Raw genomic sequence first — 13,445 nt, forward strand, 5'->3', positions numbered from 1 at the left:
CTCCCAACCCCTGCAGATGGCACACCCCACTACTGCCTTCAGGTAATTGAGCAAAAGACCCTACCTAGAAAAGATCTCATGGACGTCCCCTTGGATAATGCCGAGGTGACATATTATGTGGATGGCTCGTGCAAAAGGGCTCCTGCAGGAAAAAACCTAGTAGGATATGCAGTAGTCTCTGATACTGAGATTGTAGAAGCAAAATCTTTACCACACTATTTATCTGCACAGGCAGCAGAATTGATTGCCCTGACACGGGCATGTACCCTGGCAAAGGGTAAATGTGTAAACATTTTTACTGACAGCCAGTACGCTTTTTCCGCTGTACATGTGTTTGCACAACAGTGGAAAAACCGGGGAATGATAACATCTACTGGCAAACCTATAAATCATGCACAGCTTATTTTAGATCTTTTAGAATCTATTCAGTTACCTCAGAAAGTGGTCATTTGCAAATGTACAGCTCACACCAAGCAACAGGATAGGATTTCAAAACGTAATGCAAGAGCTGATACAGCTGCAAAACAAGCAGCCACAGAAGTATTTCTTTTAAATGAGGAATTGCAACCATCTGAAACCTTAGATCTAGACATGTTAAAAACAATGCAGACACTCACTACACAAGCTGAAAAACAGCGATGGATAAAACGAGGAGCAATCCTCGAAAAAGGGCAGTACATCTCTAAAGAAGGAAAACCAATACTACCCTCTAATTTGTTTCGCTATGCAGCATTGTTGAGCCATGGGCAATGCCATGTCTCAACAGGGGGGGTGGTACAGCTAGTGAACCAAGTGTTCACAACGTATGGATTTACACACTACTCTAAAAAAATTTGTTTGATGTGTCAGATTTGTAACAAACATCATGCACAGGGGGTGATAAAGCCCAAGCAAGGGAGTTTCCCCACACCACCATATCCATTTCACACTATCTGTATGGATTTCATAGAAGTGAACAAATGTGAAAATAAAAAGTATTGTCTTGTCATTATAGATATGTTTTCTAGGTGGGTGGAAGCCTTTCCAACCAAAAATCCAGATGCAGCTACAGTGGCAAAAGTACTTGACAAGGAAATTATTCCTAGGTTTGGCATTCCGGAAAGAATCTACAGTGACAATGGTACACATTTTGTAAATCAAACCATACAGCAGTTAAATAAGCATTTTGGTATTTCTTTAAAAAATCATTGTGCATACCATCCACAGTCTGCAGGGCTGGTTGAAAGGCATAGTGGTATATTAAAAAGCAAATTGAGAAAGTTAATAGCTGAAACAGGAAAAACTTGGTTGTGCTGTTTACCCCTGGCACTGTTGAGCATGAGAACTGTCCCTACAGCAAAAGGATTGACTCCTTTTGAAAAACTGTTTGGAAGAGCTTATTATACACCCCAGTGGAAACTTCTCATGTCATCAGACCAGGAAGCCAATTTTACACTATCTGAATATATGAAAAAGTTGTTGAGTTCTAAACATCTGTTGCAGTCAAATTCTGTTTCAGATAAAAAACAAACCGAAACATCGGAAGTGGCAGTGACGCCAGGAGACTGGGTATGGATTAAAATCGTGAAGCGAAAGAACTAGGCATCGCCAAGGTGGGAAGGTCCCTACCAGGTGCTTCTTTCAACACCTACTTCAGTCAAAATAGCAGAACAAGCTTTCTGGATACACCTGACGCATTGCAAGCTGGTAAAGAACTTTGAATTGGACAAAGATCTTACCTCTCCATCGGGACCCTAAGCACAAAGTCTGGCTACAAAGGGGGGTCAGATCAATAGGAGTGATCCGTCTCAAACCCAGTGAAGAAACCATCGGTGCTGAAGGTCCTATTAGGGCAGAGAGTAAGATCACGTGTCCAAAATATGATGATGGAATCCAGTAAGATCCAAATACACCTACTTGGAAGAACTGGAGAAAACGGAAATGCAGAACAACCATTTCCACAAAAATATTACATGACCATCCTGTTGACTGTACTGGTGATAATAATCTTTTTATTGTGGCCATTTCTTTTCTCAGCCATGCAAGTAGAACTAAATAAGCATGCAGAGTGGCACCCGAACTTTAATACTTAACAGGCAATTAAATATGTGTATGCTGAAACCTTCAATGTTTCGAATTGCTGGATTTGCACAGCTTTACCAACAGCATATGGGGGGCTACTGTTAACTGCAGTTCCCCTAGGGGCTAACAAGACCTGGGAAAACTTAATTCATGATACATCAGATGTCACATCAAAAGATAAAGTAGCATTGCACTTGTCTATTCGACAGAAAGGAACTGTGTGTTTTTATAAGAATGATACAGTCAAGGTGGGTTGGAGCTATTGCAATGTAACTGTTCCCTTTAGATGCTACACTATATCCGATAACATCAGATTCTATTGCAACACGAACTATGATTCATTTGTTAAACTGATGCATAGGACAATTGAAGAAGTAAAACTTAATGCTGATCTCTACAAACAACTGTCTATAATTGACAGAAAAATGTTTCATGCAGAGCAAGGGTATAGTAAAGTTACTACTAAAGTGGAAGATTGTTACTTTATATGCGGAAGAAAAGCATATAAATGGCTACCTGAGAATTGGTCCGGCAGTTGTTTTTTGGGATACCTGGTTCCGGCCATACGACACACGACAGTTTTACCTCAAGGGAAGATTCGGAATGTCCGAGAAATCAAGAAGCCTGTCAATCCAGTGGGACAAATCAATGCATCCTAGAAATACCATCATGACTTAGGCCCTGGAAATAACAAAGGACTATCACACATGGATCTGAGTGATACTGTCATATCGTGGGCAGGCATATTACCAGCATATGGAGCAACTAAATCAATCTGGGAACTAAGAAAATTGTCTAAGCTTCTCGAAATAATGAGTAATGCAACCTTTTCTGCCCTAGAATTGGTAACCGATGAACTGACTGCCATGAGAACAGTGGTACTTCAAAATCACATGGCTCTTGACTTCACCCTAGTGGCGAGAGGAGGTACGTGCACTTTAATCCAGGAGGAGTGCTGTTCGTATATTCCTGACTACAAACACAAGATAGACAACCATCTTGAGGTAATCCAGCAGGTGTCAGCCATGACCAAACCAGGACCAAATCCATTTATGGACTTTTTCCAGAAATTGTTTGGGGGGTGGGGCAGTATCCTGATGAACATTCTGATTGCCATCTGTGTAGGGATAGCTCTACTGATAGTGTGTAGGTGCTGCTGCATCCCCTGCATAAAAGGACTAATCAAAAATGTTGTAGACATTTCAGTTTCGGAAACCTTATACCAAGATGCCAAACTCGAAGAGTTACTGAAAAATTGAAAATGCTTTCATGGGTTTAAACTAAATGACTCTCTTAACTGCAAATCCTGAGTAGGAAGAGGTTAAGGGAAGAAAAAACTGTTTATGCTTGTTTTGAAAGTAGAATAAAAGTATTAAAAGGGGGGAAATGTTAGGAAAATTCATAATAGCAATGTGCATGCTTAGTACGTTAAAGGTTTAAAAGGGTTAATGCATTTATTCTGTTCATACTGCATGAATCTGCACAGCTATTAGAAACTTCATAAAAGACACTTTATTCTGCTTATGCAATGAAAATATGTGTGGCTACCAGAAACTTAATAAGAGACATTCTATTTCTGCTTATGCCATGAGAAAATGTGCAGCTGCTAGAAGTCTTGATAAAGAAAACAATAGATGTTTGAAAGCTTAAACTATAGTCAGCACTACTTGTACCAAAGCTAGAAATGTACCTTGAATCTAGACAAAATGTATTGCATGTATTAGAATTGTACAATGGAAGAATTGAAGAGACAAGGTGGGCTAAAATAAGCCCAAGGCCAGGTTGTTTTTCTCAAATGTTTTTGCAAGACAGCAATAATCTGACCATGTCAGCAATAAGCCTGATAACATTTTCTGTGTAACATACAGAAAGCTGTGTCCAACTACGTCAGCAGTAGATTAGTAACATTTTCTATGTGACATGAAGAGAACTGTATAAGAATAATATACTGACCACCAGAAAGTTAGACAAACCTTGTACCTACATGCTTTGTCTCCTTGCTGCAAGTAATAAAGGGTGCCTTGCTTGAACCTAACGTGTATTGATCTTTTAAGTTTTTCTTTTACAAGTTTCTATTAATACAGCAGAATGTTCAGATAAGTTGTCTGAAGAAGTTTGGAAATTTGTCTAAACAAAAGCGTTAACATTAAATGGTCTTTTTGGAAGGTACTCCAGCAAATTTGTTTTTGTGTTTTCCTAGTTTATTGTTCTTGTATTTTAGTAGTGTGTTTTTTTTTCAGAGCATCCTGTGTTCTACATACACTGAGATGTCACCATTTTCTCATCCTGCCTGCTTATCTTTTAATTATGTGTGCCTTTTAGTGACAGTCCCAGAAATTGTTTTTATTCACCTGAGAAAACAAATTCTGGGCAGATGTTTGTTCCGTTGTGCCTTGTTAGTGCAGATATTTAATAATCTGAGCATCCTGAACTATCCAATGTTTTTTTTATCTTACATGGTATGACCTTTGTTAGAAAAGTAAGTGATTTGCCTTTTTGTAGACTGTATGCACTAACTCCTACACAACAGCCTCTCAAATAAATACACATTAAATACAGATGCATACTAATAGTTCACAGCAAAGTACTGCTGACGTTTTTATCATTAAACATCAACGGTTGTCTCTCGCGGTTATCGGACGTCTCTCGCGGTTATTATAATCTATTATACCATGACCCCCCCAAAACGTGCACGCTGATTGGCCAGCGTGCCCATTGTAAATCGAGTTATACTAATGGAAAAAGGTCCGGTCGCCCGGACTTTTTTCCCTTAGTATAACTCGTTTTTTTAAAACACTGTCTCGCTATGTTAAACCCATTTAACATAGCGAGACAGTGTTTTAAAAAAAAGCAACGGAGAAAGCAAGATCTCCGTTGCTTTTTTTTAGTGTCTCGCTATGTTAAATGAGTTTAACATAGCGAGACAGTTTTAAAATAAGCAACGGAGATGTCCGTTGCTTATTTTAAAACTGTCTCACTATCTTAAACACATTTAACATAGCGAGACAAAAAGCAACGGAGATCTTGCTTTCTCCATTGCTGCCCACAGCTCTGATGTACTGCGCAGGCGCGCAGTACATCAGAGCTGCCGCGGATGCCAGACATCTGCGGAAGGGCAGCAAACAGGCATTATACTATGCCATTATTTAAGAAAAGTAATAGTTTCTTTTCTTAAATAATGTCATAGTATAATAACCACTTCTGGGTGTGGGTAATGCTAAATTTACCCGGTTGGCTTTGTTTGGTCCTCGGGCCTCGGGACCAAACCATGCCAACTGTGGGTAAATTTAGCATTACCCACACCCAGGCGTGGGTTATTGCTATACTAAAACATCATCGTCTATGCTTTCAGATACAGTGGAACATTTTTAATAAGGTTTATGGCCATATCTGTTGGTCTGTTTGACCTTACTTGTTATTTACATTTTATAACAAACTTAAATGGAAGGACAGCATCTGGTTTTCCCGCATTCCTTCCTTTTTTAAAGTTGTCATGCCGTCATTTTAGGAAAATGCAAAGCAAATGTTTTTAACAGGGTGCTGAATTGCATGGGTTGCCACCTCAGTCACTTAAACTACTTTTTCCATTCTCCCCACATTAATTACATCTTTAGATAATGAATGCCCTTTTTTAGGTATATGGCCGATGGTCAGTATTTGACCATTTCACGTTTTCGAGAGGTGTGAGAACCTTGCTCTAGTCAGATGCAGGCAGAAATTCTAACTGATATCAAGCAGAGCTGCTCCTCTCCTAGATTATCACATCCTTCTTCGGGCTTTAAACATTTAATTACAATTAATTAATACACAATTATACCAGCCAATAGATGAGAAAACTAAGCAACTTTCTGAACAATTGACATACAAAAAAGAAAACAAAAATAATTGCTTCCGGTTATTTAAATGTCGCTGTTCTATTTTTCAATAAGTACAGCTACGGAGAAATATTATCATTTATCCCCAGACTATATACTGTTAAACTTTACTTGCCAGCTCATCTAAAAAGCAGTTTTCTTGTAAATGGTGCCCCCCATTCACACATGCTGTCTAATCCTTGTAATACTGAACATGTCAAATGAGGCACATGATCAGCTTCTAACCAGTGTTTACACAGAGCATTTGCTGGTTTCTTCTCCCTGTTTATTATACAAGTGCTCTTCAAAACTAATACTCATGAGCTGTTGACTATTACAGGCTGCTTTACTGTTAAGATGATACTTGCATGGTACATAGAAATAAAGCATTGACTATGGCACAAGCAACCATATTTTGATTAATAGGTTGGATGTAGGTAGTGGCTGACTGGGGAGAATGAATGAGTGGTCGCTGCTGTTTCACTCATTCCGGGAAAAGTAGGCAGTTCCGCCTTGCCACAAAGGTGACACTGTGGGTGTAGTATGTGTTACAGCCAGTGGAGTGTAAGCCTACTGAGCCCGCACTGTCTTAATGCATTCATGTTTGTAACCCAAGGAAAAGTCAGTGTGTCAAGGTACACTTCCCTTTAGGAGATAGCAGTAGTGAACTCAGAAGGGTAGCTATGGGAGGAGGGTTACTGCTAGGGAAGAAAGAGTCGGCCACTCTGTAAGACCATCATGGTGTCCTGCTCCTTACCACCTGACTTATTGGGGAATGGTGCTCAGATAAGAATTTCTGTGCAGGAAAGAATGGGATGTAGAGCTTGTATTTCGTTAGTAAATACCCAGCTCCCATTCTCCAGGAATGAATGGGCAAAGTGGGTCCAGGTAGAGGAGCCAGTGTGTGACATTATTAAATGATGCAACTAAATTATTTACAAAATATTTTTTGTGAAGTACAAAATGATGTTGAATGACTTGATGTTTAATGGTAGCATTGTTGAAGCTATATAGACATTGAAAGTTTCTGTTGTGGAGTGTTCTTTGGATACCCAAATTGCATAAAGATTTGTATAGTCCTTCTATGTGACCCATCATCTCAGCAAAGTGATACATAATACAGCCAGCATCGATTTTGTTGGTTATATTTTAAAACCCCAATTGGAAAATAGAGTAGGTATGTTCACCATGTTCACCATGTTTCTCTGTTGTAGTAATAACAACAAGGGATTTCCTTGCTGTGAAAGCCCTCGGCTGGTCTGAATAACAGAGTCCTCTCTTGAAGTCAGGACATCTAGGTATGAGTCATTGGCCACCCCTCATGTTTTCAATTCTTTCTTGATGTTGGAGCCTGAAGCATCCAGTGTAATAGTGCTTCAGCTGGTCCATGCCGGAGAAATTTGAAAGCTAAGTGCCATGTTGTGGAAATATTTACTGCTTTTCTAGCATTTGTGTATTAGTTGTTTATGAAGAGTTGTACTTGTCTTAAGTGTGAAAAGCAAATTCCACATCTAGACTTCTTTGTATTTTTGGCTTGGCCCTGAGCATAACATGCCCAGCTGCACCCACTGTGCCCAATTTAGTAGTCATACTATTAAGCATAGGACTGAGTCTATATCTGAGTATTTCAGCAACAAAATGGGGCATCAGAGGGATTTGTGCATTATAGCATCTGCTAATCATAGCGATGTCAACCCTTTTCGTAAACAAAAGGGGAAGTATCTCAAGCATCTTAGGGTAGCAGATTATGTTTTGCTGTCCATCAGTCCACCCAGACTTGTGATAGTTGAAGGAAAAGAGATGCCTTCTCAGTACTCGACAACTAAGTGCAAGGTTGAGCCTGCCATCAACCCCCTCAATGTCTGCATGGTTCAAAGGACTTGGGTCATTGATTGGGTCTGGTGCTGATTAGCAAGCCTCTGCTTCCAACTACCACACCATGTCTTATGAGGGGGAGGATGGATTCCCTCATTTAGAAAACAGTCATCCGTGGACCGATGCAGGCCACAGCCGGCATGCACAGCCCAGCCTATGTACATCTGACATCACAGCCAGACCCAAGCCAAAGGTCAAACTTAAAAAGGCTGTACCAACATGCCATAGCCTAGTTCTTCTAGATCCCAGTCTCATCAGGCCTATCAACAGGATTTAGTCCGGCTCGCTGAGGATCTCATATTGTGACATCCAAGCAGCATAACCCTGCCATAACCTCTGCAACAGGAACTTCCCTAGGAAATAGAAAGAGGGACCCTCCCCCCAGGAGTCTGATGATTCCTACAGCTGTTATGAGGATGAGTTGGCATATGTTGATCATATCTTTACCGGTTCATATGCTGATTCAGAGTCTGATGGAAATCATACCTCATCTTTGCCACCTGAGAACTTTACCTTTAGAAAGACACCATAAAATGAGGGAGTTTTCAGTTGAGAAGCTGAGGACTACTCTCAGTTCAAGAAAAGAGTAAGAGAAGAGTAAAATAACCTTTTAAACTCTCTGAGCACAAACCTTGGTTGTCCTTGAGTTCTAGAGATACTGAATGATGTCATAATTGACTGTTCCTGCAACCTGACTCCAAACCACCTGCTTTCCAGGAAGCCAGACCATTTTTTTACTTGTTTCATGCACTCCCATAATCACCTTTTTAAAAAATCCCATGGAGGACCCTGAGGTGGTGTCTCAAGGGCCCAAGGTAGGTGGGAGGTAAGGGCAGCAGCTCTATAAATCCTTTAGGAAATGAAAAAGATATTACCCTTGACTGATTTTGTAAGAAAGCTTATACATTTGCCACCCTGGCTATGAGAGCTCTAAATTGCTAGTTCCTTATGGCCAAATTCCTGGGGACTCTTCTGGACCAAATTAAGAAGGAATTAGAGAGGACAGAACTCACTGTAAAGAATTGCTTGAACTTTGAAACTCTTGTTCCCTGGTAACTAAGCATTATTTGCATTGTGGCCTTGATGATGTAGAAGCCTCAAGCGAGGTGGTTGCATCTCTGTCAGTTATTTGTTGGGATGACATGTTAAGGGAACAGCCCCTTTGAGAACATGTAAAATCAGAACTCCTGGATATACCATTGCATAAAAGAGTATTTTTTTGACCTAAGGCTGAAACAATTTTTAAAAAGCTGGTGAACAAGGCTAAATCCATGCAGACTGTTAGGACTTTTTGCAGGTATAACCCCCTTATTTTAGCAGGAACTCCTCTACAAAACCTTGTTTTTTTCCTTCCAGTCAACCCAGCCAAAGAGGGAGGACGATCAGGAGGGACAGACAGAAAAAAATAACAGAAGAGATGGAAAACATACCAAGGAAGCAGACATAGTGGGCCCTGACCTTATAGTTCCAGCAGGGAGCAACCATGACTCAGCTAGCCACCTCCCTGTTTCCCATACCCCAAGAGGTGGGGCACACATTTAAGCGATCTCTAAGTCCAATGAAATGGGACTAAAACCTTTCTAAGAAGCCATAATAAAAGCAAAAAGAAATGTTGGCAATTCCAAAAGGCATGACAGCATGTAAATAACTTTGGAAATCATGACATAACTCATGCACTCAAGTCACTCCACACCAAGTACAAATATGACTTTGTCATTGTCCATGTTGGAGTGAATGACTTGAGACGTACCTCCCTGGACTACATGAAAAGAGACATGGAAGAGCTGTCAGATCATGTGGCCCATGCAGGTATGACCCTAGCCCTGAGTAGCATCCTGCCTTCACCCAGAATGATACCACCAGTCGCCCCTGGGATTCAGGTTACTGGCTAAGGCTCTTGCCACCCCTATAGTGCCTTTTTTAGGCAAAGTTCAGAGGACAAAACCACCACTATAACAGGTACAAGCATGCAAAATCTGAAGGTAATGCTACTCGATGCTAGAAGTCTAAACCTAAAATTGCACTCTCTCGAGGCACTCCTAAAAATGGAGAACATCAATATCTGTGCAGTAACTGAGACCTGGTTCAAGGCTCCAGAGAGCACCCCTGCAATACCAGGCTACAACTCTTACCACACTTTTCGGCTACCAAACCAGAATCGAAACACTGAAGGTGGAGGAGTGTCCATATTCACCAAGGATATTCACACTACCAGGTTAGTTGCCCAACACAATGCATCTGAAATTCTCCAGGTGCAACTAACACTAGGTAAGGCTGCAATCCAAATTGTAGCTTGCTACAGATCCCCCACCATGCCCCAAGATTCTCACTACACCTTTCTAAACATACTGGAAAATATTATTATACAACCAAACACCCTAATACTGGGTGATTTCAACTACCCTGCCATTAACTGGGAAAACTACTCATGCACCAACACCTTTGCCCAACAGTTCTTGGAATTCATAAATTCCAATGCCCTGGATCAACTAATCCATAGTCTCACCAGGGGCTCCAATATCCTAGACCTGGTCATTACCAACATGGGAAATCGATGCTCCACACCTATGGTCACCCTCTTGTTGGTCAGTGGTCAGACCATAAGCTAATCACCCTTGACATCCACATCCCACCCCTACCCCCAGTAAAGAAACCTCCATAAAAACTTCTCCAAGGCCAACTTCATGCTACTCAAGTCAGAAGTTACAAACGTCATGACACCCATGCAGACAGGAACTGAAAGTTCGAATGCTGAGTCCTACACTAAGGCACTGTACGAGCACATCCACTCATGCATGAATTGTGCCATCCCAAATAGAGCCAAGATGCTCTCCTCCAAAAAAAGGAAGCCAATCTGGTGGTCCCCTGCCATAAACAAACTTTACAACAAAAGGAAAAATCTGTTGCAGAAAAGAGGAAAATCCCAGGATACAAAAAACTCCCTTACCAGCCACAGTAAGAAGGTGAGATCCCTCATAAAATCCTCCAAAGCTAGTTATGAAAATAACATTGCCAAAGATTCCAAAGACAACCACAAAGCATTCTATAACTATGTCAAGAATCTAAATGGCAATGCTCAGATCTACTCCGAGCTACAACAGAATGGCATTAAATATACTGATCCCAAGGATATTGCCTGTATCCTGGCAGATCAATTCAGTGCCAACTTCACCCTCCTCTCACCCCCTAAATCACCCATCTCAATACTGGAAGATTGCCAAATTCTGGTAATAATGGCCACACAGGTAAAAAAACACTCTCCAAAGCTAAGAATACAGCATCCATGTGACCAGATGACATCCCGGGCTGTGTACTACATGAACTACAAAATGAACTGGCACCTCACCTAAGTGTCATGTTTAATCATACCCTCACCTCAGGCTTCATGCCCACTGAGTGGCACACAGCTACAGTTTTCCCACTCCACAAGGGGGGATCCGCCTTGGATTCCGGGAACTACCGCCCCATCAGTCTGATGAGCCTGATCTGCAAGGCCATGCAACGTATTATCAAGGAACTTATAAACAAAGACATTGGCAACCTTAAAACACTGGACCCCACCCAGTTTGGGTTCATGAAGGGCTGATCTTGTCTCCTGAACATTATTGACTTCTTTGAATCAGTCTCCAGAGCTGTGGACGAGGGTAAGGCAGTCCACACAGCCTATCTGGACCTCGCCAAGGCCTTTGATACCATCCCCCACTCTGGAATCATAGATAAACTTACTAAGCTGGGCATTAATCCCTACGTCACTCGATGGGTTGCCAACTAGCATACTGACGGAACCCACACTGTAAAAGTAGCTGACTCCAAATCCAGCTCCAGACAAGTGACAAGTGGAGTACCTCAGGGTTCAGTCCTGGGACCTCCCTTGTTTGGCTTCTACTTCTCTGAAGTACAGGCCAACACTAAGGGACTCTGACTAACAAAGTTTGCAGATGACTGCAAACTGATGACTGCAAACTGGGAGCCATTATTGAATCCCCCAAATGATGTGGATACTCTGCAAAAGGGAGTTACAGAAACAGATGCTTGATGTCAGAGCCATGGGCTCAAGCTCAATGCCAAGAAATGTATAGTTATCCCCTTTGGGAAAAAAACATGTACCCGTGAGTTATCACATAGGTGGCAGTACACTAAACACCGAAAGTGTGATAAGAGACTTAGGGACACAGGTGGACAGTGGTCTCACCTTCAGTAACCACATCGCCACAACAGTCAGGAAATCCTTGTATGTGGCACACCTCATCACTAAGGGCTTTTCATCCAGAAAAAAGGAGGTCATTGTCCCACTGTACTCATTCCTCATTAGACCCATTATAGAATACAACGCCCCATTTGGTATGTACCTCTCAAGACATCTGCAACTACTGGAAAGGCCACATAAATACCTCACTAAAAGAATCGCAGGCCTAAAGCAGATGCCCTATGCTGACCGCCTTAAACTCCAGCTATACTCTGTTGCATATCGTCTACTCTGAGGCGATCTCTGCTTAACATACAAGGCAATGTCAAACCCAGAGCTGTTGGACATGCTACACTTAAAGAAATCCCAAACCCTCAGAGCCACACGCTCCAGGGATCTAAATCTTGTCATCACAATAAACAAAACATGCTGGAGGGATAGGTTCCTGACCCAGAGACTCCCCAGACTCTGGAATAGACTGCCCATACTTGTCAAGCAGAGCACCTCTTTGGCCCTTTTCAAATGGAACCTTGATGATTGGATGGGAGAAAGGAAATTCACCCCGAGGATCACATCAGTCGCCCTGCTAGACAGGGGTCTGGGGAAGGAAATAGTGTGGGAAGAAATAGCCAGGGAATTGTTATGGCTAGGCTTATATAGGCCCGAGGGCCGATAGCCTAGTACCAACCTATGAATCTATGAACCTATGAGTACTTTTAGTAAAGACAGGCAACGCCAAAGTGATGTGCAGGGAGGTAACCACTCTTACCCTCTGTGCCACTTAGCCATGCAGCTCTTGGAAGTGGTTCAGTCCATTGCTGTACATCTAATTGCACAGTACCTGCCATGGGAGCTCAGCCATCTAGCAGACCACCTCATCAGGTCAGGGACAGACTCTCATGAGTGGAGATTAAACAAAGTCATTTTTCTAAAGCCAACACAGAAATGAGGTGTGCCAGAAGTACTCCTTTTTGCCACAAGTGAAAACAGGCATGTTATATATTGTTGAATTAGCTACCCTCTTCAACTCCTACTTTATAGACATTATATCCAAACTTGCTTCCACCTTTTCTCAAGCTACTCACAACATCAACCCCATAGCAACACACCACTACCCTTCTCCCAAGACTTTATCTTTCTCTCCCATTCCCACTTCTACTATTAGTAAACTCCTGCTAAAACTCAAACCTGGTAGCACTTCTCCAGACAGATTACCCCCAGAATACTTACAATTGTCAGCCAAATCCATTAGCTCCCCCATAAGTATTCTCATAAATAGATCAATCTTCCATTTGGAAGAAAGCTTACATTATACTCCTATCAAAGGCAGCAATAACTCACAAATCTCAAACGTCCGCCCCATAGCCATTCTATCTCCTATTTCTAAAATAATGGAAAAATGTATTCAAATTCAACTTATGGATTACCTATCCAAAAACCAACTACTGTCCACCACACAGCATAGCTTC

This window comes from Protopterus annectens, chromosome 2.part0 (assembly GCF_019279795.1).
Source record: "Protopterus annectens isolate FY-2018-M chromosome 2.part0, PAN1.0, whole genome shotgun sequence".
NCBI classification, from domain to species: Eukaryota; Metazoa; Chordata; order Ceratodontiformes; family Protopteridae; genus Protopterus; species Protopterus annectens.